This window comes from Protobothrops mucrosquamatus, unplaced genomic scaffold (assembly GCF_001527695.2).
Source record: "Protobothrops mucrosquamatus isolate PMUCROS unplaced genomic scaffold, P.Mucros_1.0 scaffold28, whole genome shotgun sequence".
NCBI lineage: Eukaryota > Metazoa > Chordata > Lepidosauria > Squamata > Viperidae > Protobothrops > Protobothrops mucrosquamatus.
Genome location: NW_015386413.1, coordinates 1062464 through 1076972, shown reverse-complemented (window position 1 = coordinate 1076972; position 14509 = coordinate 1062464).

Genomic DNA, 14509 nt, shown 5'->3' with positions numbered 1-14509 from the left:
ATTATTATTGTTATTATTATTATTATTATTATTATTATTATTATTATTATTATTATTATTATTATTATTATTATTATTATTATTATTATTATTATTATTATTATTATTATTATTATTATTATTATTATTATTATTACATTTGTGGACAACAGACAAGAAAGGTGGGGGGATGCCTCTTTTGAATGTATAGAAAATGCATGGATTGAGCCCAAGAAACGATGCAGAAATCTGCAAAGTCATGATGAGAAAGAAATACATTTAAGGTTATTTTAAAGTAGAACTTTTTTACTTGCTATTTAGTGACCAAACACAAGAAGCCTTTCAGAACTGCCTGGAGAAACCTGGGAAGAGCTGTATTCACGCTTGGTTTGAACTGGTGCCGGTGAGCGTTAAGAGTGAAATGACAGAGTTTCTGAAGTGACTATTTGCAGTCAATCAAAGGTGTTGGTCTCCTTCTGTGTGAGCACAGTCCATTTACTTCAATCATCCGTGATGAGACCAAGAGGATTTTGCCACCGTATTACAAAAAAGATGTAGAGACTCTGGAAAGAGGTGCAGAGAAGGGCAACAAAGATGATAAGGAGGCTAAAACATAGGAAGAATGGTTGTAGGAATTGGGTCTACTTAGTCTAGTGAAAAGAAAGATTAGGGGTGATACAATAGAATTCTTCCAATATTTGAAGGGCTGCCACAAAGAAGAGAGGGGTCAAGCTATTCTCCAAAGCACCAGAAGGGCAATACAAGAAGCAACGGGTGGAAACTAATCAAGGAGAGAAGCAACCTAGAACTAAGGAGAAATTTCCTAACAGTGAGAACGATTAACTAGTGGAACGACTTGCCTCCAGAGGTTGTGGGTGCTCCATCACTGGAGGTTTTTAAGAAGAGACTGGACAGCCACTTGTCTGAAATGGAATAGGATTTCCTGCTTGAGCAGGGGGTTGGACTAGAAGACCTTCTAGGCCCCTTCCAACTCTGTTATTCCATATGTCTGGCATCAGTCTTCTTGGACTTTGGGGTATTTATCTGTGAGCAGAGAAGATTGGAGGAGCCGTAAGAATTATTTTCAAATACTAAAAGTATCTCCAAAAAGACCAAGATCCAGTTTTGTTCTAGAGTGTAGCCAGTGGTGGGATTCAAATAGGTGAACAACCGGTTCTCTGTGTGCATGCCGCTTCCGGAAGTCCATTCTGGGCCTGCTGGGCAACAAAAAATTAGCTACCGGTTCTGCCGAAGTGGTGCGAACCGGCTGAATCCCATCACTGAGTGTAGGGAATGGAACAATGGATTTGAGTTACAGGAAAGCAGATTATAATTCAATGTTTGGGGGGGGGGGAAGTCCTGAAGCTAATCCCAGTTGGAATATGATATTAATTAGCAAAAAAGTGGTGAGTCTCTTTTATTGAATATCTTCACACAAAATCTAGACAACTATCTGCTAGGGTTGCTTTAATTTGGATCTTTGCATTGGTCCTAAAGGGCCTCTTCTAGCACTTGGATTCTATGATTCAGTGGAGTGAATTCAGGCTTAAATTTTATCTACTCTCAGAGTATTTACTGTTATTTATACAAATAACACACTTTAAAAAAATGTTTACGACTCTCTAGAATGCTAAATCATTTGGAAAAGTAACGAGCGATCAAAATGGAAGCAGCAGCACAGCGTTTAATATATTTTAATTTACTTCATCTTGAAAAAAAAAACGGGTAGGAATGGATCTAGCAAAGTCGTGGTGTCCAATATGGGTTCACGGGTTCCCTTGAAGACCAACAAAAAATGATTCTAGTGCTTAATAGTTACGTTACAGCAATATTAATCATACTATCATTATAACATAACACAGAACTCTTTGTAAAAATAGGAGCTGGCCAATGTGCCAGAGACTGGTGTGACATCTGGTAAATCAGCTATATTATTGCTAACATGATGGCGAAGATGCTAGATTTCAGTGATGGCCATTCATTTTTGAAATGTTCCAGCTGAGAAATGTACTCAGGACATTTCTACCGGCACCAGATGGTTGGCTGGAAAGCCAATATTTTGATAGACCCAACAGCTTGTTCCTCTGTCATTAGACCTCCTTCTGTCTCGTGGTTAAATAAACAAGTCTACTTCTATCATCTTTTTTAAGCTCCCATTTTCAAAAGGAAGACACGTGCTATAAAATTCACCTATGCAACGACATGTGTTACTCTGTATGCAGAAAACCACACGGTGCTCTCACCGGTTCTTCAGGTTGTTATTCCATGGCATTGTAGATGTAAGACTACATGTTCCCCGCATGGAGTTTAAGGCCCCTTAAGGATCCTTAACATTTTTCAATCACCCCAAAACACGCTTCATAATGGTGCTAGAAATAAAAACGTAGCAAGACACATTTTGCACACTGGAGATGAGTAGACCTTGTTATGCCTTTTTAACAGAATAACAGAACAGAATAACAAAGATGAAAGGGACCTTGGAGGTCTCATCTAGACCATTTATCTGTTTAAGCAGGAGATCCTATACCATTTCAGACAAGTGGTTGTCCAATCTCTTCTTGAAAACCTGAAGGCAAGCTGTTCTACTGGTTAATTGTTCTCACCTGTCTGATAATTTCTCTTTAGTTCTAGGTTGGTTGTCTCCTTGATTAGTTTCCAACCATTGCTTCTTCTCCTGCCTTCTGATGTTTTGGAAAATAGGCTGATCCATCTTCTTTGGGGCAGCCCCTCAAATATTGGAATACTACTATCATGTCACCCCTAATCCTTATTTTCATTAAACTAGACATACCCAATTCCTGCAACTGTTCTTCGTATGTTTTAGCCTTCAGTCCCCTAATCATTTTTTGTTTCTAATGCTTTGAATAATTTACCAGCTAACCAGCTTGTATAATGTGAGATGTATGATGTAATGATGGGAATGACTCAGCAGGGTCTGGGTCCCTTTAAGAGCCTTTATATAAAAGGGGAGGCTCTGCTGCTGTGTTCCCTCTCTTCTATTTCCTTCTGTAATTTTGGTTTGTTGAAGCCTGCTGTACTAACATGTGTATGTATATTGTTCCTGGTGTATGATATTGTAGATAGCGTAAAATAAGCCACCACTTAATATAGACCACTCTTTAATGTGTTTACTCCTGGGTTATCTCAGCATAATAAGACTGTGCATGCTCTGACGAGATAAATAGTTACTACTGTTAGGCCGTCCTGGCTGGAAGCCGGCCACAAACGAGGTCCAACAAAACAGGAACGGTTTAACCATCAATGCTTTAATCAGTGCAAAGAAAAGGAAAGTCAGCACTGGGGTAACAGTCCCGCAGTGCTCAAACATATACCGTACGCGCCCCAGCCCCACCCGGTTCCACCCAGTCACGCCCCTCCCCCGCGGCCAATCCGCCCCGCCACCACCCACACCTGCAGGTTTGTCAGGCCGATCAACGTCAGGTCGAGCGCAGGCGGCGCTCAAGAGAAGCGTCCGTCCATAAGGCCCTGAGAACCCAGGAGGCGCCCAGTCCGCCACACAACGCGACGTGGCGCCGCGCACTTTCAGGGGCGCCGCGCACTTCCAGCCAATAGCGTCGCCCCGTCACACCGGTGGAGCTGAGAAGCAACAGCGGCGCCGTCTAATGACATCGCCTCGGCGGAGACTGGAGGTAGCGCCGCTCCGGTGGAGACAGGAGGCAGCGGCGCGGCACCGGCTGAAGGAAACGCCCTCTGCATCGGCTCTTTTCGGGCGGTGAGCGTTTGAGGCCTGACATTCGGCTCCCCCTACCATGGATCCCCCTGAAAGGAAGCAGAAGAGGGTTAGCGGCTCTATTCCATGGGGACCCAGCCTACCTGGGGGGTGGCCTTCCCGGTTTGTTAGGGAAACGCTTATGGTATCTGCGGAGTAATGTGGGCGCGGATATGTCCTTCTCCCTCACCCAGGAGGCCTCTGCTATGGGATAACCCTTCCAGAGAATGAGGTATGAGATGCCACCCCTCCATACCCTAGAGTCCAGGATATCCTGAACCTCATAATGCCCCGGCGTGATGGGCCCCGGGCCCTGGCCAGGGGACCTCTCCCCTGCCGGTTTCAACAGACTGACATGAAACACTGGATGTATTCTACCCAGGAACCGTGGCAAATGTAACCGCATTGCCACCGGGTTAATGACCTGGGCTATACGGAAGGGGCCGATAAACTTTGGAGCCAGTTTTTTACACGGTACCTGCAGTTTTATATATTTGGTTGATAGGAATACATAGTCACCCACCTGAAATGGAAGTTGCTCCCTACGTTTTAGGTTTGCTTGCTGTTTAGCTGCCTCCCCTGCTTTCGTTAATGCCTTTTTCACCGTATCCCACACGCCTCTCACCCGAGTCACCCAGTGGTCAACCCGGCCGGATGGGTTAATCGATGGCTGGCACACGGGTATGGGTACGAACTCCCGCCCCTGTACTACCTTGTAAGGTGTACAGCCAGTGCTACTATGCACGGCATTATTATAGGCTACTTCAGCAAATGTTACAAGATCTACCCAGTCTGATTGCTGGTATGACACATAGCTCCTCAAGTAGCGTTCAACCGCAGCGTTAGCTCGCTCGGCCGCACCATTGGTACTAGGGTGGTACGCTGAACTCAGGCCTTGGCTTGCTCCTAGAAACCTTACAAACTCTCGCCAAAACTGGGCAGTAAACTGTACCCCTCGGTCCGAAATTATACGTCGTGGGGCCCCATGTAAACGATAGACCTGTGTCAAAAACATCCTTGCTAATCCTTTTGCTGATGGCAACCCCTTGCATGGGATAAAATGTGCTTGCTTAGAGAAAAGATCCACCACCGTCCATATCACGGTATATCCCCTGACCTCGGGTAGTTCTACTATGAAGTCCATAGCTATATCCTGCCATGGATGTTCTGGGTTGGCTACGGTTTGGAGCAGCCCCATAGGTTTTCCCGGATGGGATTTGGACTGGGCACAAACACTACAGCCTTTCACATAGGCCTCTATATCAGCTCTCAACCTGGGCCACCAAAACTGACGCCTGGCAAGGTGTAGGGTTTTCAGGAACCCAAAGTGCCCTGCTTGTTTCACATCATGGCACTGACGGCACACCCTGTGTCTCATTGCCTGGGGTACATAGATCTTAGTGCCATACCATGCCAATCCGTCTCGTAAGGTCAATAGACCCGGGTTCTTTTGGAGCCATACATCCTGTGTCACGCCTGCCCTCAGGTCATCCTCAAGCGACCCTACCTTGGAGCATCGGTCTTGGTTTGTATTCTCTGCGTTACAGGAGGAGATAATCGGCTGTACCACCTCTAGCCTCTTGCTGTCGTATTGCGGTAATCTGGACAGAGCATCCGCAAGGAAATTCTTTCCCCCCGGCACATGCTTGAGCTGGAAGCGGAAACGCCTGAAATACTGTGCCCATCGTACATGTTTGGGTGCCAGACGTCTAGGGGTTTGCAAGACCTCTAAGTTTTTGTGGTACGTCCACACTTCAAACGGTTGGGCCGCCCCCTCCAATAAATGGCGCCAGGTGGTCAAAGCCCATCGCACCGCAAACGCTTCCTTCTCCCATATAGCCCACCCTCTTTCCATGTCTGTTAACGTCCTTGACGTATAAGCACACGGTTGTAATGCGTCCTGACCGTTACGTTGGAGCAATACCGCTCCCACTGCAACATCGCTAGCGTCGGCCTGGACAACAAACGGGCGGTCTGGATCGGGATGAAGTAGTATGGGTTCTCGTGCAAAAAGTGCTTTCAGCGACTCGAACGCCCTCTGACACTCTAGTGACCATGCTATCGGTTTTCCAGGACGAGGTTTTCCGTGTGCGGATCGGGTCCGCAACAGGTGTGTTAATGGCAACGCTACAGAGGCGAATGAGGGAATAAACTGCCGGTAAAAGTTGGCGAAGCCCAAAAAACTTTGCAGTTGTCGGCGCGTTTTTGGGGCTTGCCACTCTAACACACTCCTCACCTTGTTGGGATCCATCTCCACACCTGCTGCCGAAATCCGATAGCCTAGATAGTCAAGCCGGTTTCGATGAAACTCGCACTTTGACAATTTTACGAACAATTTGGCATGCAACAGTTTAGTTAGGACATCCCGAACCAATTGTACATGTTCCTCCAGGGTCTGGGAGTAAATGAGGATGTCATCCAAATAGACTAACACCCCGCGGTACAAATGTTCATGCAATACGCCATTTATCAATTGCATGAACACCGCGGGGGCATCACTTTGAATTGGTAGCTACCGAGTGGACAATTGAACGCTGTTTTCCACTCGTCCCCCTGCTTAACCCTAACTCGGTAATAGGCTTCACGAAGATCTAGCTTCGTGAAGATTCTCCCCTTAGCTAGATGCGCTAACAGGTCTTTTATTAAAGGCAGGGGGTACATGTGTTCCACACAGACCGCGTTAATTCCCCGAAAGTCGACACACAGTCGGAGGCCCCCGTCTTTTTTCTCCTGGAACAAGACGGGCGCCGCTATCCTAGAGTGGGATGGCTGTATAAAGCCCCATTCCAGGTTCTTGTCTATGTACTGTCTTAATTCCCGGAGCTCTAGTGGTGTCATGGGGTACATCCTAGGTTTGGGTAACTTGGCTCCCGGCAGGTTTCAATCGCACAATCAGTGGAGCGGTGCGGCGGTAAACTGTCGCACTCCTGCTCGCTAAACACTGCGGCAAGATCATTATAAACTGCAGGGTAGCTAGGAGTGGGAGCGTTCTGAATGGTATTTGAGTCCTCATTGACTTTCTTGGACATCTCTCCCCTTTCCGTGGGTTCTTCCACGTCAGGCTGTGGCGGTTGGGGCCCCACCCCCAGCCTTAGGTGGCGATGGCCGTCTGCCCACCACATCGTTGGAGCCCATTTGTCCAACCAGGCCAACCCCAATATTACCGCCTCGGTCATAGCTGGGACTACTATAAATTGGAGGATTTCCCAATGACCACCCATGTCCATTCGCACCGGTTCCGTCACTAACGTAGCAGGAACCCCTCCCAATAAGGACCCATCCACTTGCTCAAAGCGAATGGGGGCCATCAGTCGAGACACCCTAATCCCCACCTTCTCCACCACTTCCCTGCTGACCAGACACCGGGTACAGCCTGTGTCAATGAGGGCCTGGTATTCCCCGGAGCGCCCTGTGATCGGACTCGTCAGCGTGATCGGGATGGCAAAGGGGGCTACAGGTTGACTCACCATGGGGTCTTGTGCAGCGTCCTCTCCATCGTACTCATCCAAAGCCAGCGCTGAGTCACCTGGGGGGCTAGGGTGGGGAGACTCGCCGCCTGTCTGACGGGCAGCCCGTGACCTCTCCATACTCCCTCGTGGCACTGCACCTGGCCTTCCAAGCGCCATTGGTGTCCTAGTCGTCGCTGGGACCGGGCACTCCGCCACTCTATGACCCGGTTGGTTGCATCGGAAACACCGAAATACTGGCTTCGGAGTGGGACAGGGGCCCACAGGTGGCCGGCTAGTATCCTTGGGCCGGTCCACGGCTCTCCGGAGGTTTGGTTGTTCCTCCGGTGTCCTCTGGAGCTCACGTAGTCCAGCATCCAATTCCGACACCACCCGGAACCAGTCGAGTAGTCGGCACGGGACACCCCTCACCAAACACGCCCGGCGGAGCTCCTTGTCCAGGCCAGCGTGGAAATGGTGCACGAGCAACCGTTCCGGCCATGACCGCAGCCTCCCAGCAGCTTGCTGGAACTCTCTCACGTACTGCCTCACGGGCCGGCCACGCTGTCGTAAGCCCAACACCTCTGCCTCCGCCCGTTGTAGTCTAGAAGGGTCCTCGAATCTCGTTTTCAGGGCGTCAAGGAACAGGCCAATGTCAGCCAATTCGCGAGCGTGGTCGCTGTATAAATCCGCCGCCCAGGCTGCAGCCTCCCCCTGTAGACTCGCTGTTACAGCCACCACCATTGCCCAATTAGACGAATATAGGGTGGTAAAACGGTCCAGGTGGCTGAAAACATGGCTCAGGAAAATTGCTAAGCGGTCCGGATCCCCATCAAATGTCATGGTAAGCGGAGGCGGGTTCCACACTACCGTCTGAGGCCAAGGGGCCCCATACTGGTCCGTCTCCGAGGGTAGAGGCCGACGGCCTGAAGAGCTGGGTGTGGTCCTTGACAATCTCGAGGGGTCGCCAGCCGAAACCGCAGCCTGGCGGCCCTGTCTCGGGTGTTGTGACCGTCCACCCACAACCCCCACTGGGTCTGTCCCAGGTGGGTGGTCCCTTGCCGTAAGCCTGAGCTTTGGGCTAGCTAGATGGAACCGTGCAGACTCTGCCGGGGTTCCCATTCCAGGCCTAGACCTTGCGGGGGGTGGTGCCATATAGCCTGTCTCCCCGAATTGGTCCCGGAGTATCTCTAGGGTGTACTGTCCAGGGGCGGTGGAGTAGCTCCACTCCTCTTCCTCATCTCCAGTCACACGCCTCTCCCTCCAGCCACTCAGTACAGGCCCCGACCCCGCTGCTGCCCGCGGCTCCCCAGCCCCAGTCTGTTTGGTGGGAAAGTAATCGCGTTCTGTGTGTTTGGCGTATAGTCATGCTGGCCCCATGACCAGCATCTTTGGACAATGCAGGCTCCCTTGGCTAGTAAGCAGAGATGACCACTGCTCTCTTGAGTTGAACATGCCTGGACAGGGAAAACTTTTACTAATATGCAGGCTTGACCCTGCTTAACTTTTTTTTTTTTTTGAAAACTTTGCTATTTATGTTTTAATCATTCAGGTCTTGGCGATTATAGCGAGATCAAGCTGCCTTTACGCAGAAACTTCAACTGATTGGGAATCCTTTTGCTGACCTCCATAACCGTATGCCTTTCTTCCTCTGAATTTTCTTTTGGAGAATTAAACACTTTCACAAAGGCTGATGTTCACCAGGGCTTTTGTTATGCCTCCAAGATGTGCCAAAGGTGGTAATATAGGAGAGACCCCTTTTTTTGTGGTTCTGAAACTCCATCCCTAAGATCGGCTATTTGTGCTTACTTCATGCTTGCCTTTAAAAAAGGTTGGTGTATATTAGATACACTTTTTAATTAGATTGTTGACCTTCCGGATATTTCAGCTGCAATGAATGCTTTTGTTTTTAATTTGCTATTGTTTGTTAGATTGCTTTCCTGTGGGTTTTTTTTTTTTTTACTCTGGATAAAGAATGCGACAAATAGTTTCAAAGAAGTAATGCATTTAATTTAATAAGTAATCAATGGGGTAGAGAAGGTCAGTCTGATATTGAGCTGCGTTAACAGAAGCTTTGTATCCAGTTCATTGTTCTTTGCACTATTTAAACTGCATTTGGGGTACTGTCTCCAGCTGTGGAGATCTCACTTTAAAAGGGACAGAAAAGCTGGAGTCGATTCAGAATAATAGAATAACAGAGCTGGAACGAACCTTGGAGGTCTTCTAGTCCAGCCCCCTGCTCAAGCAGGAGGCCCTCTACCACTTCAGACAAGTGGCTGTCCAACCTCTTCTTGAGAACCTCCACTGATGAAGCACCTACAACTTCTGGAGGGAAGCTATTCAGATTTGGAAGGGACCTTGGAGGTCTTCTAGTCCAGCCCCCTGCTCAAGCAGGAGGCCCTCTACCACTTCAGACAAGTGGCTGTCCAACCTCTTCTTGAGAACCTCCACTGGTGAAGCACCTACAACTTCTGGAGGGAAGCTATTCAGATTTGGAAGGGACCTTGGAGGTCTTCTAGTCCAGCCCCCTGCTCAAGCAGGAGGCCCTCTACCATTCCAGACAAGTGGCTGTCCAGTCTCTTCTTAAATGCCTTTAATGATGGAGTGCCCACAACTTCTGAAGGCAATGTTCTCATTGTTAGGAAGTTTCTCCTTAGTTCTAGGTTGCTTCTGTCCTTGGTTAGTTTCCATCCATTGTTTCTTGTCTTGGCCTCAGGTGCTTTGGAAAATAAGTTGACCCCCTCTTCTTTGTGGCAGCCCCTGAGATATTGGAACACTGCTATCATGTCACCCCAGCCCTTCTTTTCATTAAACTAGACATACTCAATTCCTGCAATCGTTCTTCATACGGTATGTTTTAGAAAAGAGATGCTGGCTATAATTGGGTTGCCAAAAGGAAGACTAACCAGAAATATGATGCTGGCTTTCACATAACTAGGGAGATGCAAGATACAGTAATATCATCCTCAACAAAACACAGAAAGTGACACCATAAGACCAGAGACACTGTAGTGCAAATTGCACCACAATATCCTTCCATCCCAACATCTAAATAACAGAATCAAAGTGTTGTAAGGGATCTTGGAGATCTTCTGGTCATTATCCTTAAATCCTTCTCTTAGGTGGGTCCTTAAGGGTGGCTTCCCTGGTGAACCTGTGGTTATGGTCCTCAGAAGAATGTCTTTTTACTTTTAAATGAAGATATGCTGCTGATTCTGGTTTTGTGGGTTGCTTCTCTTGTGCTGGGTCATCCTCTTACATAAAGGCTGTTTGGTTTTTCCAATGGAAAGCTCCAAACGCTCTTTACAAGAACAACCTGAGAAGAAGGCTTGGAGGCTGGACTAGAAGACCTCCAAGGTCCCTTCCAGATTCTATTCTATTCTATTCTATTCTATTCTATTCTATTTTACTCTACTCTACTCTACTCTACTCTACTCTACTCTACTCTACTCTACTCTACTCTACTCTACTCTACTCTACTCTATTCTATTCTATTCTATTCTATTCTACTTTATTCTACTCTACTCCACTCTACTCTATTCTATTCTATTCCTCAGTTAACTCTCCTCTTACTGATCAGAATAGGAAAGTTTTCTGTCTTGCTGGAGAATTTCAAATGGAGCTGAATGCTTTTTGGCTTCTTGGCACTAAAGTCCCTTCCAAGTCTTGTCTTCTATAATTCTAATCGTTATGTAGTAGAACACTCAGTCCCAAAGGTATTTTTTCAAGAGGCACCTGGACTTTTTTCCCACTTCAAGATGTTTCACTTCTCATCCAAGAAGCTTCTTCAGTTCTGAATGAATGGTGGAAAATGGTTGTTATAGTCCTTGCAGTCATCTGGTCATTAGCACTCTTCCTGAGAGTCATTGGGACCTCTTGGAGGTTTATCTATGCCCTCAGGGTCACCTGAATAGTGCAAATGAGTGTGGAATTTTCTCAGGACTGCTGAAAGGACTGTGCTGTAAACAGGAGATAGGTGGTGTCATATCCCCCCCTCCCCTCTGTTGAGAGAGGACTGTTCAGTCTTAATGTAGGTCAGGCATGTCAAACTGCCGACCACGGGCCGGATGCATCATACCAAAACCATGCCCAACCCATTGCCGGCAATGGGGAAAAAGTTGCGATACGTTGCGCGACGTCGTGAGTTTGACATGCCTGATGTAGATGGTCTCTTTAATCCCTCCTTCAAGCCAGCAGTCCTCTCTGTCCAGAATGTGGACTTCAAAGGAGTGGCCATTGTTTTTCAAATGCAGATGGAGTGCTAATCTTGTCCTGATGCGTTTGTTCTCCTATGGTCAGTGATGAGATTCAAATATGGGAACAACTGGTTCTCTGCATGGATGCCGCTTCTGGAAGTCCATTCTGGGCCTGGGCTACAAAAAATTAGCTACCGGTTCTGCCAAAGTGGTGCGAACTGCCTGAATCTTACCACAGGATGGAAGGAAGGAAGGAAGGAAGGAAGGAAGGAAGGAAAGAAGGAAAGAAGGAAGGAAGGAAGGAAGGAAGGAAGGAGTGGTGGGATTCAAATGTGGGAACAACCGGTTCTCTGTGTGGATGCTGCTTCCGGAAGTCCATTCTGGGCCTGGGCAACAAAAGATTAGCTATCGGTTCTGCCGAAGTGGTGCGAACCGGCTGAATCCCAACACTGCCCATGTTGTGTCATGCGTTTGTGAAGTGGTAGTTTTGTTTCTCCAGTGTACAGATCTGCACACGTCTCACCGGACTCTACTGCGTGTATCACATTGCTCAGTTTGTGTCTGGGTGTCTTATCTTAGAACACTCAGCATTCCGACCATATTCTGTAGAGTAGCACAATGGTTAATCCATTGCTAGCGTGACCCCAGACTGTATATTAGAATATTGCTAGATGCACCTCGGTGGCAGAAATCCATTTTTGCTTCCTGTGCAGGCAAATTGTTTATAACTGATCTCTAGATAGAGTAAAATTGCAGGGCTGTTTTGTTTTAAGGATGCTGAAAAGTAAGGATGCTTGCTGGGACGACACAAGACTGCTTTTGCTCAAAATACTGTATATCCCAGTCTGAGAATAATGGAGGGGCGGCTGGGATATGAACAAAGACCTTTATGCTCACCAGAACATTAATATTGAAAAGGAAATCTCAACAAAGGCAAAGGTTGTATGAGGAGCTCAAATGAAAGAGTCAGAGCTTTCAAAATTGATTTTCAAAATTAAACTCTGAGATGAATAGTAAAAAATAGGGAGAAAATTGAAGCAGTGTTTTGCTTAACTGGAGGGTTTTTTTTTTTTATATATATATATATAGTGGAGTCATACTGGTCCTTTATTCATAGACTGGAATATAAGTAGTGACCTGAGGGCATATTGTGATTGGCTCAGCTCTCATTTAAATACAGAGAGCACAAAACCTGGTATTTAAGGCTGTCGTATAAATGAGAAGAGGTGGGGGGGAAAGGAAAAAAGGAAAGAGAGAAAGAAAGAAAGGAAGGGAAGGAAATGGAATAACAAAGAAGAATGTGGAATAGGAAGGGAGGGAGGAAAGAAGGAAGAAAATGAAATGGGAAGGAAGGACGTGGAAGAAGGAAGGAAATGAAATAGGAAGGAAGGAAAAAAAGAAAAAAATGAAGGAAGGAAATGGAAGAACAAAAGAAATGGAAGAGGAAAGAAGGAAGAAAGGAACTAAAATAGGAAGGAAGGAAAAAAGGAAGGAAGGAAATAGAAAAAGAAAGGAAAAAAGAAAGGAAATGGAAAAAGGAAAGAAATGGAATAGTAAGTAAGTAAGTAAGTAAGTAAGTAAGTAAGTAAGTAAGTAAGTAAGTAAGTAAGTAAATTCAGGTGACTTGAATAAATTTCTCTATAATCTCTATTCCCAAGAAAAGGAATATTCTCTATTTGCTTAGAGAAGGAATGTGTTGGACTAACTTTGCTAGCATGTTTATAATTCAGAAATAAGCAGTGGGGATCCAATTTGAATGTGAAAGGGTTGAGTTTCTACCGAGTAACGTTAAGACCAAGATTCTTGGGAATTTAGAGCAGCAAAGCAATATTCTTAAGAAGATTTATTTTTTATTTCTCGACTTCCTTTATTTGAAATCACTTGCCTTCCCAAGGTAGCCATTGTCTTCCAAAGATTGTCCTCAGACGAAATGAATGACAGTTTTATGTGAATCAAAATTTGGTCTGCAGAAACGCATACCAAATGTTTGTTAAATTTTTTTTAGTCGGAAGCCTAACTCTGTCTGCAAAAAAAAAAGAGGACAGGGAATCATTTTCTGCGGCAAAATTTAAGTCCACGTCATAAAAAACATTGGTACATTTCAATATGAAAACGTAATGAGGGGAGCTGGGAAGATCCCTTTTATCACAATCGGAGAAATTTAGATAAACGATCTATGTGGTTACTGCAGTGGCTGATAGCTAAAGCAAACATGACTTTGTGACTTTGGCCCATGCTCTGAAGATTGCCTTAAATTTAAAAAAACTGACCATATTTTGTCTACAGAGATTCTCCATCATCCAGGTTGTCCCAAAGATGCTTTTTCAGGAGGCAACTGGACTTTCTTGTTTTTCTTTGAAGATGTTTCTCTTCTCATCCAAGAAGCTTCTTCCAGCTCTGACTGCATGGTGGGGAAGGGAAGGATTTATACTCCTTGCAGACAGCTGGTCATTTGCCTTCTTTCAGAGAGTTGTTGAGGCCACTTGGAGGTTTACCTGTGTCCTCAGGGTCACCTGAGTGGTGCAAATAGGTGTGGAGCCTTCTTGGAACTGCTGAAAGGACTGTGTTGTAGATTGGAGATAGATGATAATTCTGAAAAAAGGCAAAGGACCAGCTGTCTGCAAGGAGTATAAATCCTGCCATTCTCCCCATCATCCAGTCAGCTGAAGAAGCTTCTTGGGTGAGAAGCGAAACGTCTTCAAAGAAAAACAAGAAAGTCCAGTTGCCTTTTGGAAAAGCATCTTTGGGACAACCAGGACCCAGATTATTGAGACTCTCCATAGACTCATATCTGTAATAGATACGCAGCTTAGTGCTTTAGTCTGACAAGATTCTTGCCAAAGAGAAGAAACAATAAAGAAGCAACGCCTTGTGTCCTTCTGGGTTCCTTGGATTTGACAGGAACACACCCCGCCTGGAGTATGTTATCACCCCTTCTCCTTGTCAAAACTGTATTGTTCCAGTCAGGGCTTTTTTTCTCGGAGAAAAGGTGGCGGAACTCAAACCTGGCCACGCCCTCATCAAACCCTAGGACCGCCCCTTTAGAGAACAGGAATGCAAGTAAAATTTGGGAGGGGCTATTTCCGGTGTGGGAGGGGCTATTTCCGGTGCGGCCGGCCCGGAAAAAGGTGCCGGAACGCGGTTCCGCCGCGTTCCGG